This window comes from Glycine soja, chromosome 17 (assembly GCF_004193775.1).
Source record: "Glycine soja cultivar W05 chromosome 17, ASM419377v2, whole genome shotgun sequence".
Lineage (NCBI taxonomy): Eukaryota > Viridiplantae > Streptophyta > Magnoliopsida > Fabales > Fabaceae > Glycine > Glycine soja.
The window spans coordinates 21944906-21968391 of record NC_041018.1 but is presented as its reverse complement, the minus strand read 5'-3'; the positions used below and the strand labels follow the sequence as shown (position 1 = coordinate 21968391).

The 23486-nt window shown below is 35.1% G+C and overlaps 1 pseudogene; it reads right to left on the bottom strand.

Annotated features, from left to right (window-relative positions):
* Positions 1-13794: 13794 nt before the first annotated feature.
* Positions 13795-14776, bottom strand: LOC114391554 (annotated as a pseudogene).
* Positions 14777-23486: the final 8710 nt, after the last annotated feature.

Sequence of the window (23486 nt, the reverse complement as noted above, 5' to 3'; positions counted from 1 at the left end):
CCAAAGATGTTAGGAGATGTGCAAAAGGTCATTAGCAGGTGTGTTACTTGTCACATGGCAAAGAGTTCTTTCAAACCAGGGGCGTATACTCCCTTGCCAACGCCTAGTGGTCCTTGGATGGATGTGAGTATGGATTTCATTGTGGCTTTGCCCCGAACACAGCGAGGTAAAGATGCTATTATGGTGGTTGTGGATAGGTTTTCAAAGATGGCACACTTTGTAGCTTGTCACAAAACCGATGATGCTAGTAATGTTGCTGATTTGTACTTTCGTGAGATTGTGCGTTTACATGGAGTTCCTAAAACTATTGTTTCCGATCGTGATTCAAAGTTTTTAAGTTATTTTTGGAACACATTATGGAGGAAAGTAGGTACTAAGTTGCTGTTTAGTACTTCCCATCACCCTCAAACCGATGGACAAACCGAGGTGACTAATAGAACTCTTGGTACTTTGCTGCGTGGTTTGGTTAGTAAGACTCAAAAGGATTGGGACTTGAAGCTAGCCCATGCTGAATTTGCTTACAACCGGTCCCCTACATATGCTACTAATCATTCTCCTTTTGAAGTTGTTTATGGTGTGAATCCTTACTTGCCATTGGATTTGATAGTTATGCCAAAAGAGGAGTTAGTTCATCCAGATGCAGAGGCCAAACTCAAAGCAATGATCAAGCTACATAATCAAGTGCAAGAAAGAATCAAGGCCGTGAATGAAGTTTATAAGCAAAGGTCCAAGAATAAGAAGCCTAAGTTATTCAATGAAGGTGATCTTGTGTGGGTCCATTTGAGAAAAGAAAGATTCCCAAGCAAGAGAAAGAATAAGCTCATGCCTAGAGCGGATGGTCCTTTCAAAGTTATATCAAAGATCAATGACAATGCATACAAGATTGATTTGCCCGAAGAATATGGAGTACATGCTACTTTCAATGTTGGAGATCTCTCACCGTATTTAGATGATGATGGTATTCAAGAATTGAGGGCAATTCCTTTCAAAGGGGGAGGGGATGGTACGAAAATTGACCAAGAGGAGTTGAAAATCAACACAAGTGACATTCAAAGGGAAGTTAATGGCGTGGGGGCTGTTTGGAATCCTCATCAAGGGCTGAGTTTAATTACTTGGCTATTTTAAGCATTTTCATCAGTTAAGACAAATAAAATTCAGCCATTCAAAACCTTTCCAAGATGGTTACAAAAGAAGCATAAATGGGACATTCAAGGCCTTAAATAGGCGTGTGGCTAATTATGGAAAAGGAATATCATGAGCTGATTGCATTAAGTCATTAATTGCATTTTATTACTAGTTTTATTGTGTTTAATTAGGCCTTAATTGCATTTTATTACTAGTTTTATTGTGTTTAATTAGGCCTTACTGTTTTTCGGCCATATATGGATGTAATTTGATCATTTGCAGATCATTCAATAAACAAGAACAATTCAGTCCAATTAGAAATTGTGTTTACATTTTCGCCCGATTATTTACAAGCGTCGTCTTGAAAATAGTCCGATTAGCTCAATTGGTGTTGAGTGCTAATCTCGTATTAAGCTATTGGTGTAGTTTAATATTGCTTATTTTTCCTTGCTGATTTTCGTAAAAACCCAAACACACAAATACCAAAAATACTTAAAGGAATTCGACTAATAAGGGTGGTACCTAGTACCTTCGTTATTGGTTGTTTGCTTCCGTTACCACACTCTGATTTCGTATCATCTTTGAAATACTTTATCCTTTCATCCCTTACCTAACCCAAATATGTTTTGGTTATTGCAGTCTGCTACCACTGCAGCAGAGGCTGATTTACCTCCCACACATCCCATCCGATTGGGTCTAGCTTTAAATTTCTTAGTTTTCTATTATGAGATACTCCCCTGAAAGGTTTGTGGCTTTTAAAGCCTGACAAAACCCAAGTGCTCAGCTTCTCCTTGCACTATTTATTTAGCTTCTCACTTTTTATCTCTCTCTCTCTCTCAAATCAGTGGTTGCTCACAAACTACTAAAGACCCATCAAAGAAGAAAGGTAAAGACCCATTAAAAGTTGGCAATTTTTTTTCTCAACCCAAATTTCTCATGTTTGTTGTTAATTAATTTTAATTTTTTGGTTGGGGGTGGTATGGGAAATGGGAATGGAGTAGAAGTCCGTGAATGGAGGGTGTGTGGAACCTGCGGGTAATCCGAGGAGAGAGAAGACCTCAACATCACCATGTAATCTTTTTTTGTGCTTCCCTCTAGCTTATTTCATTTTTCTTTTCAAAACATTGAAGGATTTGAATTGTGGAGATCCCACATGATTGTATCACGAAAATTGTGCCTCACTGTGCACTACTCTATGCCCCATGTGCACTAGTCTTGATGACTTTGTCCAATATGCATTGGTCTCACCTTTCAATTTAAATAATTTGGGTCTGCTATATTATTGCTTTGAAGTTTCCATGCTTTGCTTGTCATAAATTTTCTCTCGCATTGATGATTACTACAACTATTTGGCAAATATATATTTGGCATTTCTGATTTATTTTTAATGTTTTGACAATTAACAAATTTTGTCTATAATTCATAATCTTAGTTTTTAAATCTTTTCCAATGCACACTATATGTTTTGGCAAATCTACTCTGCTTTATGCAAATTGAGCTTTTTATTTATTTATTTCAGTTGAACAAGGCTGTTAGTGGACCAAGAAGCCCAGGAGTTATTGGTGAACGGGGATCAAGAGAAAGTGAGTAAGCAATTGTTTCAGCTAATTAATGTTGCTTATATGATTTATCACTTTTACTTGTACCTTAAAATTAATCAGATCTGGAAAAAAAAATATTCATTTCACGTACCATCGTGAAAGAGTGACATACATAATTTTTAATTAATTAATTTTAAAAAATAAAGCTCAAATAGTTACAGTCAGAAAATTAACTTTATATTCTAATATAAAAACGCGTTTAACATATGAATATTAAAAGAATTTCATTTCAATTGGAAGTTTTATTTCAACTCTATTAATTTGAGGCAATATATATATTAACATGTAATTTGTAATTTAAGTCTGTATAAAACTTGATAAACGAAATGAACGTAATAGCTAAGAATTATAATATAATGACTATTGACTAGATTAAAAGTAGTTCTCAAAACTATTTGATAATAAAATTACGTAATTAATTTACATGTGCTTTATTGATTCCAACTTTTTGGCTTATTTGGTTTATTTACATGTGCTTTAAAAGTAGTTCTTAATTTACAATGGTCAATTTGGTAGCAAATATGTCTAAATATTGATTCCAGCTAGAAAATAAATCACAGATTCATATTTAATCACATGTTATCAATATTTGAGGTCAACAATGTCTAGGAAACGTTATAATTATTATATTCATTTATAATTTATTTATTTATTAAATAATGATGCTTCTAACAGCGTATAACATTTTGAAGGAAACTTAAATTTCTATTTTCTATTATGTTATATATATATATATATATATATATATATATATATATATATATATATATATATATAATTTTTTAACAAATAATTACATGTTTCATTATGCATCCTGTAGATAGAATTTGCATTTGTATATTATTTTCTACATTTTTTCTGACATTTAATTATAAATTTTGGTTGCAAGATTGGAGCACCAAGTCTAGACTATCAGGCATAATCTTAATCATCTTTGTTCACATATAATATAACAGGTATTTATATATTCTTTCACTATGTTTCAATCTTTTAATTCTTCATGTTATAATGGATCTTTTATTCTTTATTTATAATAATGAATTTATCCAAATAGTTACTTGATTTGTATTTGTTTATGCTTTAAAATGTGTTGAGCGGGAGTGCTTGCTTGGAGTCGTTCACAATTGTTGAGTTGGTGATTGTAAATGTTATCAACTTTATTGTTTTTGGGGTATATTTTAAACTATGTTGTTCATGAGTTTGTTATTTTTATTTTGATATGTTTGAAGTTACTCTTATCATATATGCAATTGTGAATTGGTATTGTCTGTTGTCTGCTAGAGTTTGAATTCAAAGCTGGAGGAGAAAACCATAACCAAACATTAAATTTTAATCACAGAAGTTCTTGTAATTTAGTGTGCTTGGTTCAACTTATTTTGGAGAAATAACTACATATTTTTACTGGTTTTCTAAATATTTTTTGAAAAATAAATGATTCTAAGACGGTTATTAACTAATGACCGTCTTAGAATGTCCACTTTCTAAGACGGTTGTTAACTAATGACTGTCTTAGAAAGTGGGTTTTCTAAGACGGTTATTAGACGACCGTCTTAAAAAATGAACATTCTAAGATGGTTGTTAGCTAATGACTGTCTTAGAATGTCCACTTTCTAAGACGATCGATAGTTAATGACCGTCTTAGAAAGTTACACTTTTCTACAACGGTTTTTTTATAACCGTCGTAAAAAGTTGAACTTTTTTATAACGTTGGATACAAAGACGGTTTGTAAACCGTCGTTGAATGGGTCTTTTAACCGTCGTAAAAAACCTTTTTTGCAGTAGTGATAAAAACTTTGAAATTGAATACGAGGTTGGTCTAACTCACAGACTCACAGCTAACACAAGTCACCATTAGAATGATCATTATAGGGAAAAGTCCAAGTAGAATTGTCGGTATAGAATGAGAAAATTCATTATGTTACAGGAAAGAAAGCTAGCTTGTTAAAAGTAAAATCACAACGAGTAATAGCTTTGACTTTTCCAAGTTGGAAAATTACTGGTTAGTTAGTTACCTTGTTAGAAAAGAATATCCTTTCTAAGAGTCATGAAAATGATAGAAGAAAATTAAAGGACCTTTTTGTTATAAAATGGTCAATTCGTGACACCTAGCTAGAAAAAGAAAATGATTCAAATGGTGAGTTGTGAAAGGCTGGCTTACTTGGATCAATATTGGTGCTGATAAGCTCCAGCACAATATTTCTTGTTCCTATCCTATCATTGATGGCATCCAAATGCTTCAAGATAGTCTCTTTGAAATCCTATTTGATTTTATTCCTCATTGTCACCACCACTCTGACTTTGAATTGTACTGGTTTCTCTGCATGCACTGTCAGTGTGGTCTTTATCAAATCCTCACTAATAGCTACCATCGAAACTTTGCTCCCTTCCTCAACCTCACAACTCTTGTGTTATCCGAAGGAAGCAAGATAGGATTGACCCAGAAGGTGCCATGCTTGTTGTGCAGAAACACTTTGTAAGAAGCAGAAACAAATGAGGAAAATCCCATAAGTTCTTTTGCAAGGGCCATGTTCTGTTTCTTTCTTAGCCTCTTTGCAATGGAACGGGTTGTGATGAACAGCCCCGTATTTGATTAATACTATGAGAAGTAAGTCAGCATCCTCCTATTTTTTAATTTTAAGAAAAGAAAAACATACATACATACTACTCCTTAGGACTATTTATTTGTCAATGAAATACCTAGCACTAATGAATCAAACTTAATCTACAATCAATTAGACATAAAGTCATTCACATTGGATAGTTATGCCAATGACATTAACTTAATCTACTAATTAAAATGCATACTTGTGTGTATTGGACATATATTGATGAGTGAAATGAGGTTAGTATTATACATATTTATCAAAAGTTGTCATAGAAAAATTCATCTAAAAGCTTGTTCCATAAGCTGCTTTAATAGTTCTTCAAATGGAGTTTTTGCAAAAACTAATTATATCGCGCATAACTAAATAGGATATTGAGTTTTTTTTACATGCATTTACTTAACAAGAAACTTAAACATTAGTAAGTTTTAAACTATATGGTTGGCAAAAGAACAAGTTGAAGAGTGAAGGTTTCCAAACAACAATCCTTGACAAAAAATAAAAAAAAGTTGGTTCTAGCAAATAAATCAAATCAACACTAAGAATGAGAAATAATACCAGCATCCCTATCCAAAAAATATTCAAGGATGAGACGTGGAAAAGGTAAGGATTTTCATGCTGCTAATGATATATCTAACATAATAATCTTGTTCCTTTTATAACTTTTAGGGTTATTATGGAGATGGACGAGAGTGGTGTCGATGGCGCCTCACATATTGGGAAACGAAATGAGTTCCTCGAAGGCTTGTGTGGCTTTGAGGAGGTGGCGACTGCCGATGGGGATCTTGATGAATTCAGGGTAGAGCTTGGTGTTGAGGAGGCGCGTGACCATGTTGGTGATGTTGGAGAGGAGATAAGGGTCGAGGGAGTAGTGGGAGGTGAGGGTTTTGGCGGAGAGGGGCTTCGCTGGAACAGATGTGTTCTACTGAGAGGGCGTGGAAGGCGGAGACAGAGTAGTGAGAGTGAGAATGAGGGTTTGGAGGAAGTGAGGGATGGAGAGGGAGCAACAAAATGAATGCGCCTACAAAAAACCGTCGTGGGTGGAAAGCAAAAAAGTGCCAACAATGACGTTTTTTTGTAAAACTGCGGTCGTTCATCTCCTTTTATTTACAAATTTGTCACTGCTTTTTATTCTTAGACGGTTTCCAGAAACCGGCTTTAATTGGATGCCGTAAAATACTATTTTTATAGTAGTGTAACTGCCTAGCGACCATGGGGACATGGGCAGTTGTTATCTAGTCATGTATACAGGCAGATATGACTATACTGTTTTTGAAATGTGGATATAGACAATATGCTTTTTTGGGATTTTTTTTTTATTTTTGACTGGACAATGTTATAACGACACCTCCCCATTATGAGATGTATTTAATTGAGAAAATATTAATATTAATTTTTTATGAGTATCATTGAATTTCATTTACTTTCAAAGGATAAATATCTAGTCAACTTGAAAAACTTATTCAACTCTGCAATTGAAAATCTTATTTCAAATAATTGAATTTTTATGTATGCTAACACATTTTTTTCTCGTTTTGTGTGCACCCGTTTCCAAAGGAACCTAGCCATGACTCTGACTCTAGCATAACCTTTCAATCACCAAAAGACCACAAGCGCAAGTTCTGGAAAAATGCTAACAATGCCTCTCTCTGTTTGTCCTCAAAGAGGTCCATTGATAATGTGTGAAGTACTCCCTAATATGGTGTTTGTGCGTGCAATGCCCATATAATATATGAATTACTGTCATATACATAGAATATATAATACTTTTAAAAATATAATTTTTTATACCGTCAAATTAAAAAATAAGAATATTTTGATATAAAAAGAAATTAAAAATCATTCATATAAAAGTTATATACATTAAATTTAAACACAAATAACTAACAGCCTCTTGACATAAAAAAACATCCAAATAAATTTTCCCTACAAAGGATACCCGTGTTATGGATGGATATAAATATGAATTAGCACAACAAAATAGAATATATAATAGTTTAAAAATATATTTTTTATACTTTCAAATTAAAAAAAATGAAGGATATTTTGATAGAAAAATTTAAATATCATTTATATAAAAGTTGCATACATCAAATTTAAATATAAACATCTATAAGACTCTTGACATAAAAAAAAATCATTATTAAAAAAATTGCACTTGTATTTATCCTAGTGTGAACAATAGTGTGACTGATGAATCTAAATATGAATGAAGGCAACATACACAAAATATACAATTGTTTTAAAATAAAGTATTTTATATCTTCAAATTAAAAAAATGAGGATTTTTTTATATATATAAAATACAAACACCATAGATAAAAAAGATTGTGTATCTTTCAAGAAAAAAAATTGTTTACAGTACATTTAAATATAATATCTCTTGAAATAAACCAATGGTTTTATAAAAAAAATATTGAAATACATTTAAATATAAAAATACTCCTGTAGTTACACTTTTATATTCTCAATTTATGATATAACACAGATAACGGAATTGGTAAATTAATATCACACGATGAAAAAAATTATTACAACCTCTTTATTAATTATAATTGATTTGGATGTATTTTTATCTCAATTTCTTCTTTATTTAGAACTTCTTGATTTGCATGTATATTGAATTTTTCTTATACAAACATTCTCCAAAGAAAATCTTTTATTTTTATTATGTTGTTTATATATTAAACAAGTAATTTATTAATGTAATGTGGCTACCAATGATTTTTTGTATGAGTATTTTTTTTGTTATTAACAAATAAATGAAAAAATAGAACATAAAGATTTGTTTTTGGTATTCATAAGTTTTTGGTTTTTGTATTTTTTATTTTTACAATTAGGCTTTGAATTTTTATTTAAATTTTTTCATATTATAAAGAAAAATAACACAATAAGGGGCTTGAATTGTAATTTTATAAATTTTTAAGGCCCTTTTTCTAAAAGAACTAAATTGTTATATGAAGAAAAATTGCATAAGACAGATAACAGATTTTCAAAAAAAAAAAACACAATCAAACGATGAAAACAAATTTTGCTAATTAATAGAGATTTAAAAAAAAAAAATCAAACTCGAACTTATAAGTAGGAGTACATAAGACACAAAATTATATTGGCTTGTTTTTTTCACTGAGATTACGTTCAGTTCTTAGCTAGCAACCAAGTTTCAATAACTTTTTCAAAGTTATGAGTATTTTGTCACGACCACACTTTACTACACAAGACAAACTCTACCCCAACTTTGTTAAAACTCGATATTTTTGTCCTACAAAGCCACTGTTGACTCTATATAAATCAAATGAATTTGTTGTTTGTTTGTACAATGGCTAGCTTTTAATCTTCTTACACACGAATATACAATCTTATTAGCCCTTATATAAATCAAACACATTTGTTGTTTGTGTGCACAATGACCGGCTCTTAATTGTCTTACAAACAAATATACAATCTTAGCCCTTAGTCATTTCTCTTAAGATAATCAAGTTATTTTGCGGAGTTATATAGACATTTATAAAGAGTTTTTTACAAAAAGAAAATGAATGTTTATGTGTAGGTTCATAGTCAAAGTGTATGTTGTCTCCCAACGGGTGAATTTCTTCACTAAAGCTTGTGCTTGATTCTTTAGGTCATTGGAGCATTAAATGCACATCCTTCTTGATGCAACAAAATTACTCTGATTGGCTTTTGTGTAGAATACTTCAGTATAAAACCACTTTTCCTTGGTCAAAGCATGTTTTTCACATCTGAATGCGTCTTTTGATGTTGTTTTAACAATTTTTTAACTTTAGTTTCATTTATTATTCATAGGATTCGACAAATCATAGGAGAATGTCTCTCCAAAATGAATCTCAGACACAGAAAAATAAATAAAGTGTGAAATATCATTTTTTAATGTTGTATCAGGTCATGACTTGGTCCTATCTTCATCTAATACTTTTGACGCATGATGTATACAACATGATCTGATATCGCATAAGATACAACTTTTAACCCTTGTATTTATTTGCATCGAATAAAAATAATTAGGAGTATTGATTTATCTTAAGACATAAATGTTTTTAACTTAACAAATATAAAATTATCATCTATTTAATTATAAATAAAAAAATGTAAAATACAAAAATATAAAATTTTAAATATCATGTATACTTATTTAATTTATTATTTATTATTAATATAAAATAAAATTTGTCCAGTTTTTTTAAAAATAAAACAAAAGTTCACCATTTTAAATATAAAATAAATTTTGATTTTCGTAAAATCCTTTTATAAGTCACCTTTTAAAAAGTATAATGTTTAAAATATAAAATTATAACTTTAATTATTGTAATTATAATATACAATATTTCTACAATTACAATTTTATCATAAAATAGAGAGGAAATTTTAGTCTTAAAATGAGTGGAAAAAGACATAATTATCCTTTTGTATGCTTTTATATATAAAGATATTATTACTAATAATAAAATGTTATATTAATTTGTGAATTTATAGTAGTAGTAACTTGTGGTGTGCTTTTATCTAAGACATGATATGAAAATTTTAATTTTTTTTATCAAAGATCAGGTCATGCAGTTGAATAAGTGGCTCACTCATTCAACCATTGAGCAAGTGACCCAATACCTTAACAAGGTTAATCACCACCTTAATGTTTTTTTACAAGACGCGCTATAGTTTTTAAAAACAATGGGTAGAATTATACTATTTAAATTTACTTATAGCAATTCACATTAAAGGAACATTTATATCTGCTAAAAGCTTAACATTTTCACACACTAGCATTAAAGTTCACAAAATTCTAACAATATCAATTCAACTCCAAATGACACCAAAATTGACATTGATAGGAATGCTCCATAATAGGTATACCCTAACAACAAAAAATCTTCATACCAAAATTCAATCAAAATATATTTTATGTACATTCCATATAAGAATTGAATAGCATGACAAAATTACATAAATAACCTATATTAAATTTGTGACCATGTGTGTACTTGGATTTGTGTTCTTTTAATCTTATCTTCATCTTTTTTTATATCTTTTTCTTTTATTTTATAAAAGTTACACAAATATTTTTTTCTCTCTTTTGTTTCACCCATCTCTTTTCTCTCTCTCACACACTTTTTGTCTCTTTTCTCTCTCTAACTTATTTTCCCATTTCTTTTACTTTTATTTAAAAAAAATCATATAAAATTTAATTTGAATATAATTAGATAACATATCTATTACAAGATAATCTTTTAACTCTATGATTAATAACATCGTAAATGAAAAATTTGGTGACTACTAATTATGTATGAATGTGAAATATGTTTTACATAAATATATAATAAATCAACTTATTAAATATATTTTAATCAAAAATTAATTTTAAATTACTTTATCTATAATACCATAAATTAAACCCATCAGGGTTGTCTTAGTGATGGAGGGTTGGGGTATAATTCATGCGGTCATATGTTCTAACCCCATTACAACCATTGTACACTAAAAAAATAATATCTTAAATTCAATTAGTTTTAATGATTTTTACTGTTTATCTTATGGAACTAGAGCAAGCTGGCTAAGCCGCATCTTTTGCTTTCTTTCTAGTGAACCACTCTATGACAGGGTACCAGCCCTATTAGAGCTCATTCCCATTAATTTAACAACTTAAAAAATTCCCAACTCTGCACTACACTTATAGTTAACACAACTCTAATCATAGTAGAAACCATTCCATTACTACCAAGACTTATTCCAGCTCAAGAATTCATATTAAAATTGGGCTGGTGCTATTCAATCTTGTAAACTCATTGAGACCGTGATTGGATAATACAAACGTAGAGGAATAACTAATCGATGAAAGAACATGAAACTGGAGTTCAAACGAGGGTATGCACTTACTTTTTATATTTAAGGCCGGCGGGCCTTTTCCATAAGATTATAGAGGTGGGGATAGATGAATGTCTGAACCGCATAAGAATAAGAGGGCAAGGGCCTTTCACTAATTTGGCTGAAACTGGATTCTGCCTCCTTCCAGGTCACTTCGTATTTTAGATGTAGGTGAACAGCGTCTTCAAATTCATACCTAGGGATTTCACTAAATTTTAAATTTGTCGAGTCAATCTCGTTTAAATAGAGAGAAAAGGCACTCCAGATCTTATCCCTCCACATGTTGAGGCTATCCTCATTAAGAACACCCTCCGCATAGGCAAAAGTATTTCCATCCAATCCCAAACGACTCCTTGCCTGTGCCTGGGTGGATTCATTTGACGAGGCCTCTTCTATATAGATATCTACATGTTCATCTATTATCGAACCTACGATAGAAACAAGAACTAAACTGGGAATATCCCAACAAAATAGTCTTAAAATTAGTAGGCACAACAATCTAACTAGCATCATGGATTGGAGTTTGACCCCCAAAAGACTCCAAATCGGGCCACCGAACAAATAGCACAGGGTGGTTAAAAAGATCCCGAAGGAAAATAGAGACTTATATCTATTGTAGTAAGTTCCACCTTTTAGTGATTGTAGTAATTCTGGTATAATAGTCGTTTGAATGTCTCTTTCATATTGAGGAATTTTATCTAATGGCATTCAATCACAAAATCCATTGACAACTGCATAAATGACTAGAATTCATTTTTCAATTGGAGGTGATGCATATTGAGGTTGTTTTAGTACTTCTGTAAGCCTTGCACCTCTATTGAGTAATGCCTGAGTCGTAGCATCAAGGTCTGAGCCAAATTGAGCAAAGGTGACAACTTTGTGATATTATGCCAATTCAAGTTTTAAACTACCGCAGACTTGTTCCGTAGCTTTCAACTGAGTAGCAGACCCAACGTGACTGACAGATAAGCCAACATTACTAGCAAGTCTTATTCCACGATAAAAGAGCTTTGTTTCCAAACATATTTGTCCAGCAGTAATGGAGATCACATTGGTTGGAATATAGGCCAATATGTCTCTTGCTTGTGTTTCAATGAAGGACAGACGAAAGCCTTTCCTAGCCTACCTTTCTAGTTGGATAGGAATTCAAGCTATTCTATTATCCTCGATCTCTGGGCTTATGCTGGACTATTTATGATCTCTTATCCCTAGGCTAATGATAGAAGAAAAGAAGGCTGGTAGACAGAGGACTCCGCTTCAGTAGCACTTGATTAAGCGATGGCAGAATCTTTATATTCTCAATATATGATATAAGATAGGTAATCACTACTAAAAAAAAGGCTTTCTACATCAGTCAATTAACATCGGTTATTGCAAAAACCGATGTTAACGAAAGCGCGGTGGCATTTTTGTAAATAAATGGAGTTACTTAACATCGGTTTTATAAAAACCGATGTTAACTACTTAATGTTAACATCGGTTATTTAAATAACCGATGTTAACATGAGGTTAAGATGAATATGTTAACATCGGTTTTGTAAAAACCGATGTTAACTTCATAGTGTTAACATCGGTTTTGACAAAACCGATGTTAAGGAGTTGAATTGAACACCGGTTTTTTGAGAAACCGATGTTACCTTGTTGAAGTTAACATCGGTTTTTAGAAAACCGATGTTAACAAATTCATCCTAACATCGGTGATCCTTAAAAAATTGATGTTGATGTTGTTTTGTTAATAAGTTAAAACATGTTGAAATTGCACAACTCGCGCGCTCGAAAACCCTTCTGCACTCTCGATTCTCTTTCTCCTCCCAGCTGAAATCTGCCAGAAACCGCTCGGTCGACACCCACATTGCCCCACATTCATTTCGATACTGTCAGAAACCGCTGGTTGGAACACACAGAACCTCCTATCGAAGAAAAGTCGAAGAAAACCCTACATTACTGTTGGAACTGTGTGGGTCGAAAAAACCCTACACTGCTCTTGGAACAGTCGTGGATGCTCAAAGATAAAAGCTTTCTACGTTGCCAGTTAACAAGGTATGAGCTCTACTTTAGTTTGTTGCTCTTCTTAGTAAGTTCTTAATCAGTGTGGTGGCATTGTCCGAAGTTTCTTATCAAATTATTGGGTCATTTTGTCCACTTGGCTAACCATATAAAAGTATCAATAAGAATGGTAATGTGGGGTTTCATTTTGTTGCAGCAGTTGATTGTGCTTTTTTTGGTTTTCAAGCTTGACGAGAGTTACACGCCGAGCAAATTTTCCATTCGTGCCGGTGATGGTTTTCACAACTTGAAGGTAAATTTTTATTTTATTGGTTTGGGTTTGATTGGGATGATTATGCTTAATTATTTGGTGTTTACTTTGGGAACATTTTTAGGAGATTAAGACCGTGGAACTCGTGAAGGCAACTGGGTGGGTTTATCTATCCTTGTCTGGAGCTGATCCTAGGTAAGTACAGTGTTCTTTTTGTATCCAGTTTTTGTTGGTTTAAGTTTGTATCCAGTTTTTGTTGTTTGGAGGCCTAGATTTTTGTTTTCAACGAAATTTTGTGTGCATGTTTTGGTAGATTTCTAGCATAGAGTAGAAATTAAAAGAATGGTAAGTAAGGAATTAAACAACAAAAACAAATATTGATCTTAGAAGAGTTTGTTGGCGAATTCATGTATCTCCCTCCCTTCAATACGACATGAAGCAGATTTTGTGGCAAGTTCTCTCAGCTGTGACACACTTCTTCCCAATTGCAAAGCCATCTTCATTTCAAATAGCTCTCCATTTTCTCTTTTGTCCAAGTCTTTCTCTTCAATTGCGGCTTCAATTGTCTCCTCCAACAACTGAAAAAATCCACCACAAGTTTTGTACATTTCAAACACCATGCCAACTTGCCCTCCATGCTCAAAAGCATTAACCACCATGGCCAACACCCCAGCAAGGGCAAGAACTAATCCATCTCCTGAAAACACAGACCCTAGTGCAGCAATTCCTGTGAGCAAAGGTGCTGAAACCGCAAAACCCTTGTTTATCTTCAGTGCAATATTCCCTAACCTCTCATAGTCTTCCACGTCTTTTCTCTTCAACACTTCAATAACCTCCCTCATTTCCTCTTCCAACTCCACATTCCATCCATTATTATTGTTGTTCTTAATCTCCATTATCTTGTCTTTGTCGTTGCTCGATAATCTACTTTCTGGCCACCATCTAGCTGCTTCAAACTTTGCTGGAAACTTTTTGAGCATTGCACCACCCAACAAGGGGAGTGGATAAGCCTTGTATAGAGCCAAAACCTTCTCTATTGCATCCCTCACATCTCCTTCACTTGGATTTCCAATGGCGATTTCTGTTTGGATCTGTGTTTGAAGCTGCTTAAACAGTCTTGCAACGTTTCTTTGTTCCTCAGCAAGTTGTGAGGGTTGGATTTTGTTGGTTGCAAGTAGCATCCCCGTGGCTGCAGAAAACAAAAGTGCTGATGATAGTTTAAGAGCCAAAACTGGTGCACCATCATAACTACCTGCAACACCAGCCATGGTTGAAACCGCGAGTGTTAGCATGTTGATGGAGTTTAGTAGGAGCATTTCACACCCCTACCCATCTTCCAGCAGAATTGTTTAGAGATAGCAGTCATACTATGGTCTTGATTAAGTGCCTTTAGGTCAGCCCACCAGGTTGAGAAATGCTGTTTGTGAGGCCCCTGATCCAATCCTCTCCACCCCTTATATTTAGAGATCAAAATCCTATTCCACAACTGGTGTGGTTGGTGAAACATGAACCATTTCCACTAGATTAGTGGAGAATTATTTAAAATTCTCAAATCTTTGACCCCCAAGCCTCCTACATCTCTAGAAGTAGAGCATTGTGTCCAAGATACCCATGCAATCTTCTTCTCTTCTTGTTTACCTCCCCACAAAAATTGTCTTTGAATGGAAGATAACCTTATTAATGACTGTTTTAGGGGCCCTGAAAAAAGTTAAGTAAAACAAAGGTAGTGCTGTTAAGACAGCCTTAATAAGAGTGAGTCTGCCAGCCATGGATATGTTTCTCTTATTCCACCTATTCAGCCTATCTTCAAATTTCCTAATTACAGGATCCCACACCACCCTTCTTTTGGGATTGACAACAATCAGAATTCCTAAATAACATAAAGGAAATTGAACCAAAGCACAGTTAAGATAGTTTGCAGCATGAAGACACCACTCCTCAGATTGACCAACAACTCCAAATTTGCTTTTAGCAAAATTAATTCTCAATCCAGAAACCAGCTCAAAACTCCTGAGAATAACCTTCACAGTTTTGACATTTGCCATAGATGCTTCTCCGAAAAATATCGTATCATCAGCATATTGGAGAACATCAACAGGCACCTTATTGCTCCCCACCAAAAAGCTTGTAAAGCATTGATTTGACACTGCTTCCCTCATGAGACCTGTCAATCCTTCAGCCACTAGATCAAATAAAAGTGGAGCCAAAGGATCCCCTTGTCTCAACCCTCTTTGAGGTTTGAATTCAGCAGTAGGACTGCCATTCACAAGGACAGACATAGAAGCTGAAGTGAGGCAACCCCTGATCCACCTAATCCACCTCTCATGAAATCCCATTATTCTGAGCATATATAGAAGAAAATGCCAAGAAACAGAATCGTAGGCCTTCTCAAAGTCCACTTTGAAAACCATGCAGGGTCTCTTAGATCTCCTAACCTCCTCAACCACTTCATTAGCCACCAAGACTCCATGTAGCAGTTGTCTCCCTTTAATAAATGTTGACTGCCTTTCATCAATAATCTGAGGCATGATCTTTCTCATCCTATTAGCCAGCAATTTAGTAATAACTTTATAAATGCAGCCTATGAGGGAAATAGGCCTGAAATCACTAATAACCTGGGGATCCTTTATCTTAGGTATCAGAGCAATAAAGGAAGAATTGCTTCCTTTAGGGAAAGAAGCATTAACATAAAACTCTGATATAAACCTAAGAAATTCAGGTTTTAATTCCTCCCAAAAGTGTTTAATAAATCTGAAATTGAAGCCATCTGGCCCTGGGCTTTTGTCATTCCCACAACTCCACACAGCACATCGCACCTCCTCTTCTTTAAAAGGTTCAACCAATGTATCCCTCTGAGTATGGGTTAAAACATTGACAGAGACTCCATCCAAGTTAGGTCTATGCAGCTGGGATTCATGAAATCTTCTCTGAAAATGCTGAAGGATTTCAGCCTTAATGAGGTTAGGATCTTCCACCCAAGAGTTGTCAATTGTCAACCCTCTCAAGTTATTTCTTCTCCTGCTGTGATTAATCAATTTGTGGAAATAATTCGTGTTGTTGTCCCCTTTCTTAATCCATCTGCTTCTGGACTTTTGTCTCAAGGTGGATTCATAAAGGTTAGCCTTTTCCCAAAGCTCAGCTTGAAGCTTTTTCAGCAGCTGAACTTGCTGGACAGAAGGCTGGGATGGCATAGAATTCTCCAAATCATTCAACTCCTGCTGAATTTGCTTCATCTTGTTACACATGTCTGCTGCATTTTCTTTACTCCATAATTTCAGTCTAGCTTTTAAGATCTTGAGCTTATTTTTTAAGACAAATCCACCCCACCCAAATAGCTGGTTGGCAGCCCAACAGTCCCTCACCACTTTCTGGTACTCCTTGTTCTTGAGCCAAGCATCAAAAACCTTGAAAGGCTTTGGACCCCAGTCGATGCTCTTAGATTTCATAATAATAGGGCAGTGGTTAGAGTAGTTCCTCTCTAGATTACATTGGGAGCTATCTGGCCATTTATGCAATTTATTATTTTGTGGGAAGTAACCAGTGCTATAGTCCCCTTCGTTCAACCATCTGGCCCTAGATTTTTGTGTCATTAAAGATTCAAAAGCATTTGAAGCATTCCATAACTCCTGCTGAAGAGAGTTTCTGTCCTTAAGCTCTTGATCAGACAGAATTCGATGAAAGGCTAGATTCTCCACCTCATTTAGTTTCTACTGAATGTTGAGGATCTTCTTGGCATTAATATTCCCCTCTACCTTGCTCCACTGCTTTATAGCAGCTTTGAAGTTTTTCAGCTTATTTTTAAGGACAATACCCCCCCAACCCCCCTGCTGATCATTATTCCAAGCCTCCCTCACCATTTTTTGATACCCTTTTTGTTGCAGCCACCAGTCAAACACCCTAAAGGGCTTAGGGCCCCAATCCACCATGCTAGTTTGCAAGATGGTTGGGCAATGATCAGAAAGATTCCTTTGGAGGACAAGTTGACAGCTCTCAGGCCAAAGAGATAGCCAATGCTCCGAAACCAAGAATCTATCAAGCCTGCTTTTCACACAACCATTAGGCCTAATCCAAGTAAAACTATTCCCAGCACACTTAATTTCCCGAAGCTCCATATCAGAAATCCACTGATTGAAAGCTGAAATGTCATTTTTTTTTATCGGCAAAGGTAAATAATATATATTGAAAGAAGTATCAGAAGTACTTATAATACAAAATAGATCCATATAAATGGTTCCACAATCAGACATTGGTATTCTGAGGGGGAACCAAGCTATGAATACAAAATGCATATGAATTTACATGTATAGATCTCATAACTATGCAATCCTCTGCTGATACATAAAACTTTGTGGTAAATTGCTTGACCAGTGATTGAAATGCACTGTGAAATCCTTCTCAAAACTCCTAAGCCAAGACCATAGAAGGAATATGGCTTCTTCAAACAGCTTATTAGCATCAAAATTTGCATTAGAGAGGACTATACTATTTCTAAGTTTCCAAATGGACCAGGTTAAAGCTAGCCACCAACATTGCCATCTATTATTTCTTACACCAGCAGGTTGAACACCCAAATGATGAAGGAAGTGCTGCTTTGGGCTTAATGGAAAAGCACCCTTAACTTGCAGCCATGGCATGGTTTCCCACCATATGGGTTGAACTTTGCTGCAGTGAAAGAAAAGATGGGATGCATCCTCTTGTTGGGTTCTGCAGAGAGGACAAAGTGAATCTGTGAGTTGTATCTGTCTTCTCTGCAAGTTTTGTCTTGTCGGCAGCCTATCTCTTAATAATCTCCACGCAAACACCACAAACCTAGCTGGAACCTTTATCCTCCAAAGCTTCTCAAAACATTCCTCCTCACTGTTGTCTCTTGCTTCTTCTCCTATCAGATCATAGGCACTGCGAGTTGAATATTGTCCCTCCGGATCTGTAGACCACTCCCACGTATCTGAACCCTGTTGCTGGATTTTATTTTCTGCAATATCTCTGAGAAAGTTAGCCGCTGAGGTGATCTCATTGTCAAACAAGGCTCTTCTCCAAGCAAAGTTCCATTCCCACCCCATGCCTTGATACACTCCCATGGATCTAATGAGTTGATGTTGCTGCAATGAGACTGAATAAAGTCTAGGGTACTTCTCTGCCATTGACCAAGACTGAAATGGATGCAAAATTGAGGCACCCCTCAATCCATTTGATCCACTTAGAGCTGAAGCCTATTCTTTGAAGCATATACTTAGAGCTGAAATGTCATATGGATCAGCCCTTCTTTGAGATAAGCTGATTCTTTCCTTTGAACTTCTAATGCTATTGAAGTCCCCAAGAAAACATTGCAAAAACTGAAAAAAAAACGTGATAGCACCATGTCTTGTTGAAATTAGTGCTCTAACAAAGTTGCTCATTTAGGCATAGATGCACCTAGCTAGACTTTCGGCAAAAGTTAATAACCTATCTTTAAATTCATGATTGCCAAAATTTGAAACTATTTGACACGCCCATAGTTTTTTACTCCATACTTTAGGATAAATTTCTTCCTAAATTCTTATTAAGAAAAGAAAATAAGAAGTTAAAATCAATTGAGGGTGTATTTGGATTATAATTCTGTTGAACATAATCAATGGTTTTTTTTTCAGTAGTGTTGTTCTTTTTTGGTTATGTGCTTTGGAAAGTGTGAACTAATGTTTGGAGCTTCAGAAACGACACAGTAAATGCAGTCGTTATAATCTGTTTGAGTGGTTGAGAAGGAGGGTTTAAGGGGGAAGGAATAAGGAAAAGAAAATTGGTGAATTCGAATTTCCATGGGCTTCATAAAAAAAAAACTTATAACCTGTTTGGTTCAGCATTTGAGGCAAAAGATCCTCGTCAATTGACAAGCTAAAAAGTCTAGCTTCTCTGCCTTTTGAAATTCTGGACGCAAAAATCATAGGATACACACGTCTTAGACGAGTAAACAAGCATACACTTATACACTTCAACTTTTAAAGAAATTAGTTGAGAACACTTATATAAGCATAAGTCCTTAAGTTACTTCTTTATTTTCTTCTGTTAAGAATAAATTTAACCAAGTTTGTAGTTATCCAACATCCTCAGCACCAGATTTGTTTACATACATAAAACATTTATAAAAAAAATAGTTAAGATTAATAGATCAAAAGTAAGAGAAGGGTACCATATTGTTTCCTCCAGTGTTCAAAATAGGGGAAGAGGGTTGTAGTGTAGTCATGTGCTAGGAACTGATCAGAATGGTTGGAGTTGAAAGTGGAATCAGCTTTGGTCTGAGATTGAATTCTTTGCATATTAGGCAGATTCCAATGTAGAAAAGAAGGTGGAGGCCCTTTTATACCTTGCATTTGTAGCCTCTTCCTCACCCTTTGAGACTCATGCCACAAATTACCATACACAGAAAGAATCCAGCTTAGAATCCCCACAACAACAACTGAAAAAACCAGTTTCATTGCTAGAAAAAACTCCTTCATATCTCTCCCTTCCTTTCTTCTGCCTCTTCCTTACACTCTTGTAATCTAAGTGCTACACAACACATAAAAACTATAACTAATGTGTCAGGGAGCAAATAAGCTGATTATTTTAGTCACCAGCAGCCTGCACAGAAGGAACACAATCCCACTGAGCAGTCGAGTCCCCCCAAATGGCCTGACAAATGCTCTTATTAAAATTCTCCCTTTTGGTTTCTTGGATACAGACAAGGTCCACATTGACCATGTTAAATTCAGCTATAAGATTAGTGTCTGGATTACAAAGAGTGCTTCCCACTCTTTCAGCTGGGTGTCTGATGCAGTTGAAGTCCCCTACAAGGCACCAACACTGAACCTGGGACTGATTCTTCATTAAATATAGCTTCTACCATAACTGTCTTTTGCTTTCTAGCTCACAAGAAGCATAGATATTAGCCACCACTACCCTCTGACTTTCTACCAGCCATACCCCCTCCAACATGATGAAACCCCTTTAAGCTATTTTAATATCAACATGGAAGTTATTATTATTCCAGACACAGAGAAGCCCCCAGATGTATTGTCCGCAGGAAACGATTCCCAATCAAAGTCTGAGTGACCCCACAGAGCCTGACAAAGTGCCCTGTCAATGGAATCCCTCTTTGTTTCTTGCAAACAAAGAAGATCTATCTTATGCTTCCTAACCAAATTCCTGATAGAGGCCCACTTAATACCTTTACCCAATTGAGATTGAAGCTTCCTTGTACTCAAAGATTTCCATAGCTGTCTTTTACCTTGTAAATCACAGGGAGCATAAATATTAGCCATAAGCAAGAGTGAATATAGAAGAAATTAACATGACTAAGCATAATCACAAGCTCCCACAAATGCAAGAGTGAATATAGAAGAAAGTCAACAAGTAATTTGAGTATAAGACTCCAAACTAGATAGAGGGAAGGAAATGGATGCAGGACAGAATCAAATATATTATTTATAATGTCATTTTGCCTTATTTTATTTAATTTGCTAAACTCTAAATTCTGCTTGTACTCAAAGATTGCCATAGCTGTCTTTTACCTTGTAAATCACAGGGAGCATAAATATTAGCCACAAGCAAGAGTGAATATAGAAGAAATTAACATGACTAAGCATAATCACAAGCTCCCACAAATGCAAGAGTGAATATAGAAGAAAGTCAGCAAGTAATTTGAGTATAAGACTCCAAACTAGATAGAGGGAAGGAAATGGATGCAGGACAGAATCAAATATATTATTTATAATGTCATTTTGCCTTATTTTATTTAATTTGCTAAACTCTAAATTCTGCTGCCATACTATTTTCAGATTCCATTAGGAGCGATTTTAGCCATTGTTGATCCTGTGGTGATTGCTGTTTGAAAATTCAAACTGGTCCTGCAGTCATTACTAGAAAGTCAATTGTGCTGAAGCCTCGAACTCAGGTATTTATATCTTTGATTCGAAAACTAATTTGAAATTGTTGTTGTATGCATTACTGGTATATTTGTAACTTATGCTATGCTTGTCTACATGACCTTTCTTTCATTGGACTGATATGTTCATGCCTCTCTACATGACCTTTCTTTCATTGGACTGAGAAAGTGTTGAAGTATTTACTGTGATTTTAACTCTCAAAACTTGTTCATTGTTAGTGTTGAATGTTTTTGTAATTTTATCTACTGCCCTTCTCTATATATATGTTGTGACTGCCACTACCCTTCGCTCTCTCTTGCATTATCTATATATTTGTTTTTTATTGAACTTTTGGTAGAGAAGATCCCATTACATGCAGCTCCCCACACCCAAGTATCCTTAAACCTATAAAACATGGAAATCAGTGTTAGGGACTTATTAGCAAAAACTGAACTCTTGTTCTTCTTTACCGATTCAACAACAGCTCAGCAGTGGTAGTACCCATGAGCCTGCAGAATTTGCACATAGCTATTGCAGAATCCTTTCCATTCAAGGCAGCAAGCAGAAGTTTCAACGAAAGTCTCCTCTCCCACATAGCTACTACCTTCTCAACACTATTGGGATCAACATCATTTGAATAATTCCCTTTTTTCTTTCTCTTTCTCTCACACACCCCCATGATGTCAAAAGTGGTTATTTTCTCTTTATTCCTATCATCATTCCCGACCATGTCTTAATATTTCTTTCTAACTTTCTTTTTTTTTTAACCTTTTGGAAGATTTCGGTTTAACCTTCCCCTTCACGATTCTCTCTTTTCATTCCCTATTTTGCTTCGCGGCACAGTCATTAGAATAAGGAACACAATGGAAGACAGTCACACACACACACGCACAGCCACACACACACACACACACACACACACACACACACAGAAACACACACACACAGCCACACACACACAGACACACACACATAGAAACACACACACACAGCCACACACACAGAAACAAACACCCACACACACACACACACACACACATACACACACAGCCACACACACAAAAACAAAGACACACACACAGCCACACACACACAACCACACACAGAGAGAGAAACACACACTCAACTAGAAACTGCCTCTCATTTGTTCTTCACCTGTGAGAAAGTGTTGCCTTTGTGGTGGGAATTCTTTTCCTGCGTCAAGCAAGACACAACTCTTCATTATAGGCCAATGGATAACTTCCTTCAACACTCATCTATAGCTGGAGGAAAGGACATCAATAGAAGATGGAAGATATGGTGGTTGGCTGCTACAAAGTCAATATGGCACTCAAGGAATGACTTGCTGTTTCACAATCATTCTTTTTATACCTCTAAGTTGGTTGATAATTCTATTTTCCTCACTTGGACTTGGCTCAAAGGGTGGGATAAGGACTTCAATGTTCCTTATCACCAATGGTCATCAGCAATGCCTTTAGCCTTTGCTTAAGTTTTTGATGTGTATGGTTGGGGTGGTGTTGTTTCTTTTGTGGGGTTCTTGTCTTCTGTACTTTATCAAGAGCTATCTCTACTGTGTTATTTGTAGTACCCCTGGTACTCTTTTATATCAATATATTATTACTTTTGGCAGTTCAAAAAAAAAACCACACACAGAAAATACTAGTACTACAGAAACGTTAAGGCAGTTTCCTCCTTTGCCTTCACCAGAGATTCCAATATCTTGCTTGCCACTACCGATGCGTACAAAGTTCGGAAACCCTCCTCCGGTTCCTATGGTTGCATTGCCTCCAACATTAGTGGCTTCACTTTGCAGCATGTGGAGGCCTTGACTTCCACTGGAGCTTATCCCGTGTTGGCTGTGCATGCCTTACTACTGTTGAAGCACTGAGAAAGGCTGTTGTAGTGATATCCCCAACAGTATGATGTACCTGACCAGGCAATGGAGATGGTTGTGGTTGAGAATCAACTATTGCAGCTAGGTACATGAGATTTCTCTACAGCCTTGATTGGTTCCTGAAATAATGAGAAGACGATCATTATGATGTTTTAGGACCACAACAAAAGGAATAGAAGAGGAGCCAGAATCTGATGCTAAGATGTTAAGGGCAAAATCCAATAATTGTGGAGGCTTTCTATCTCAAGGCAAGCA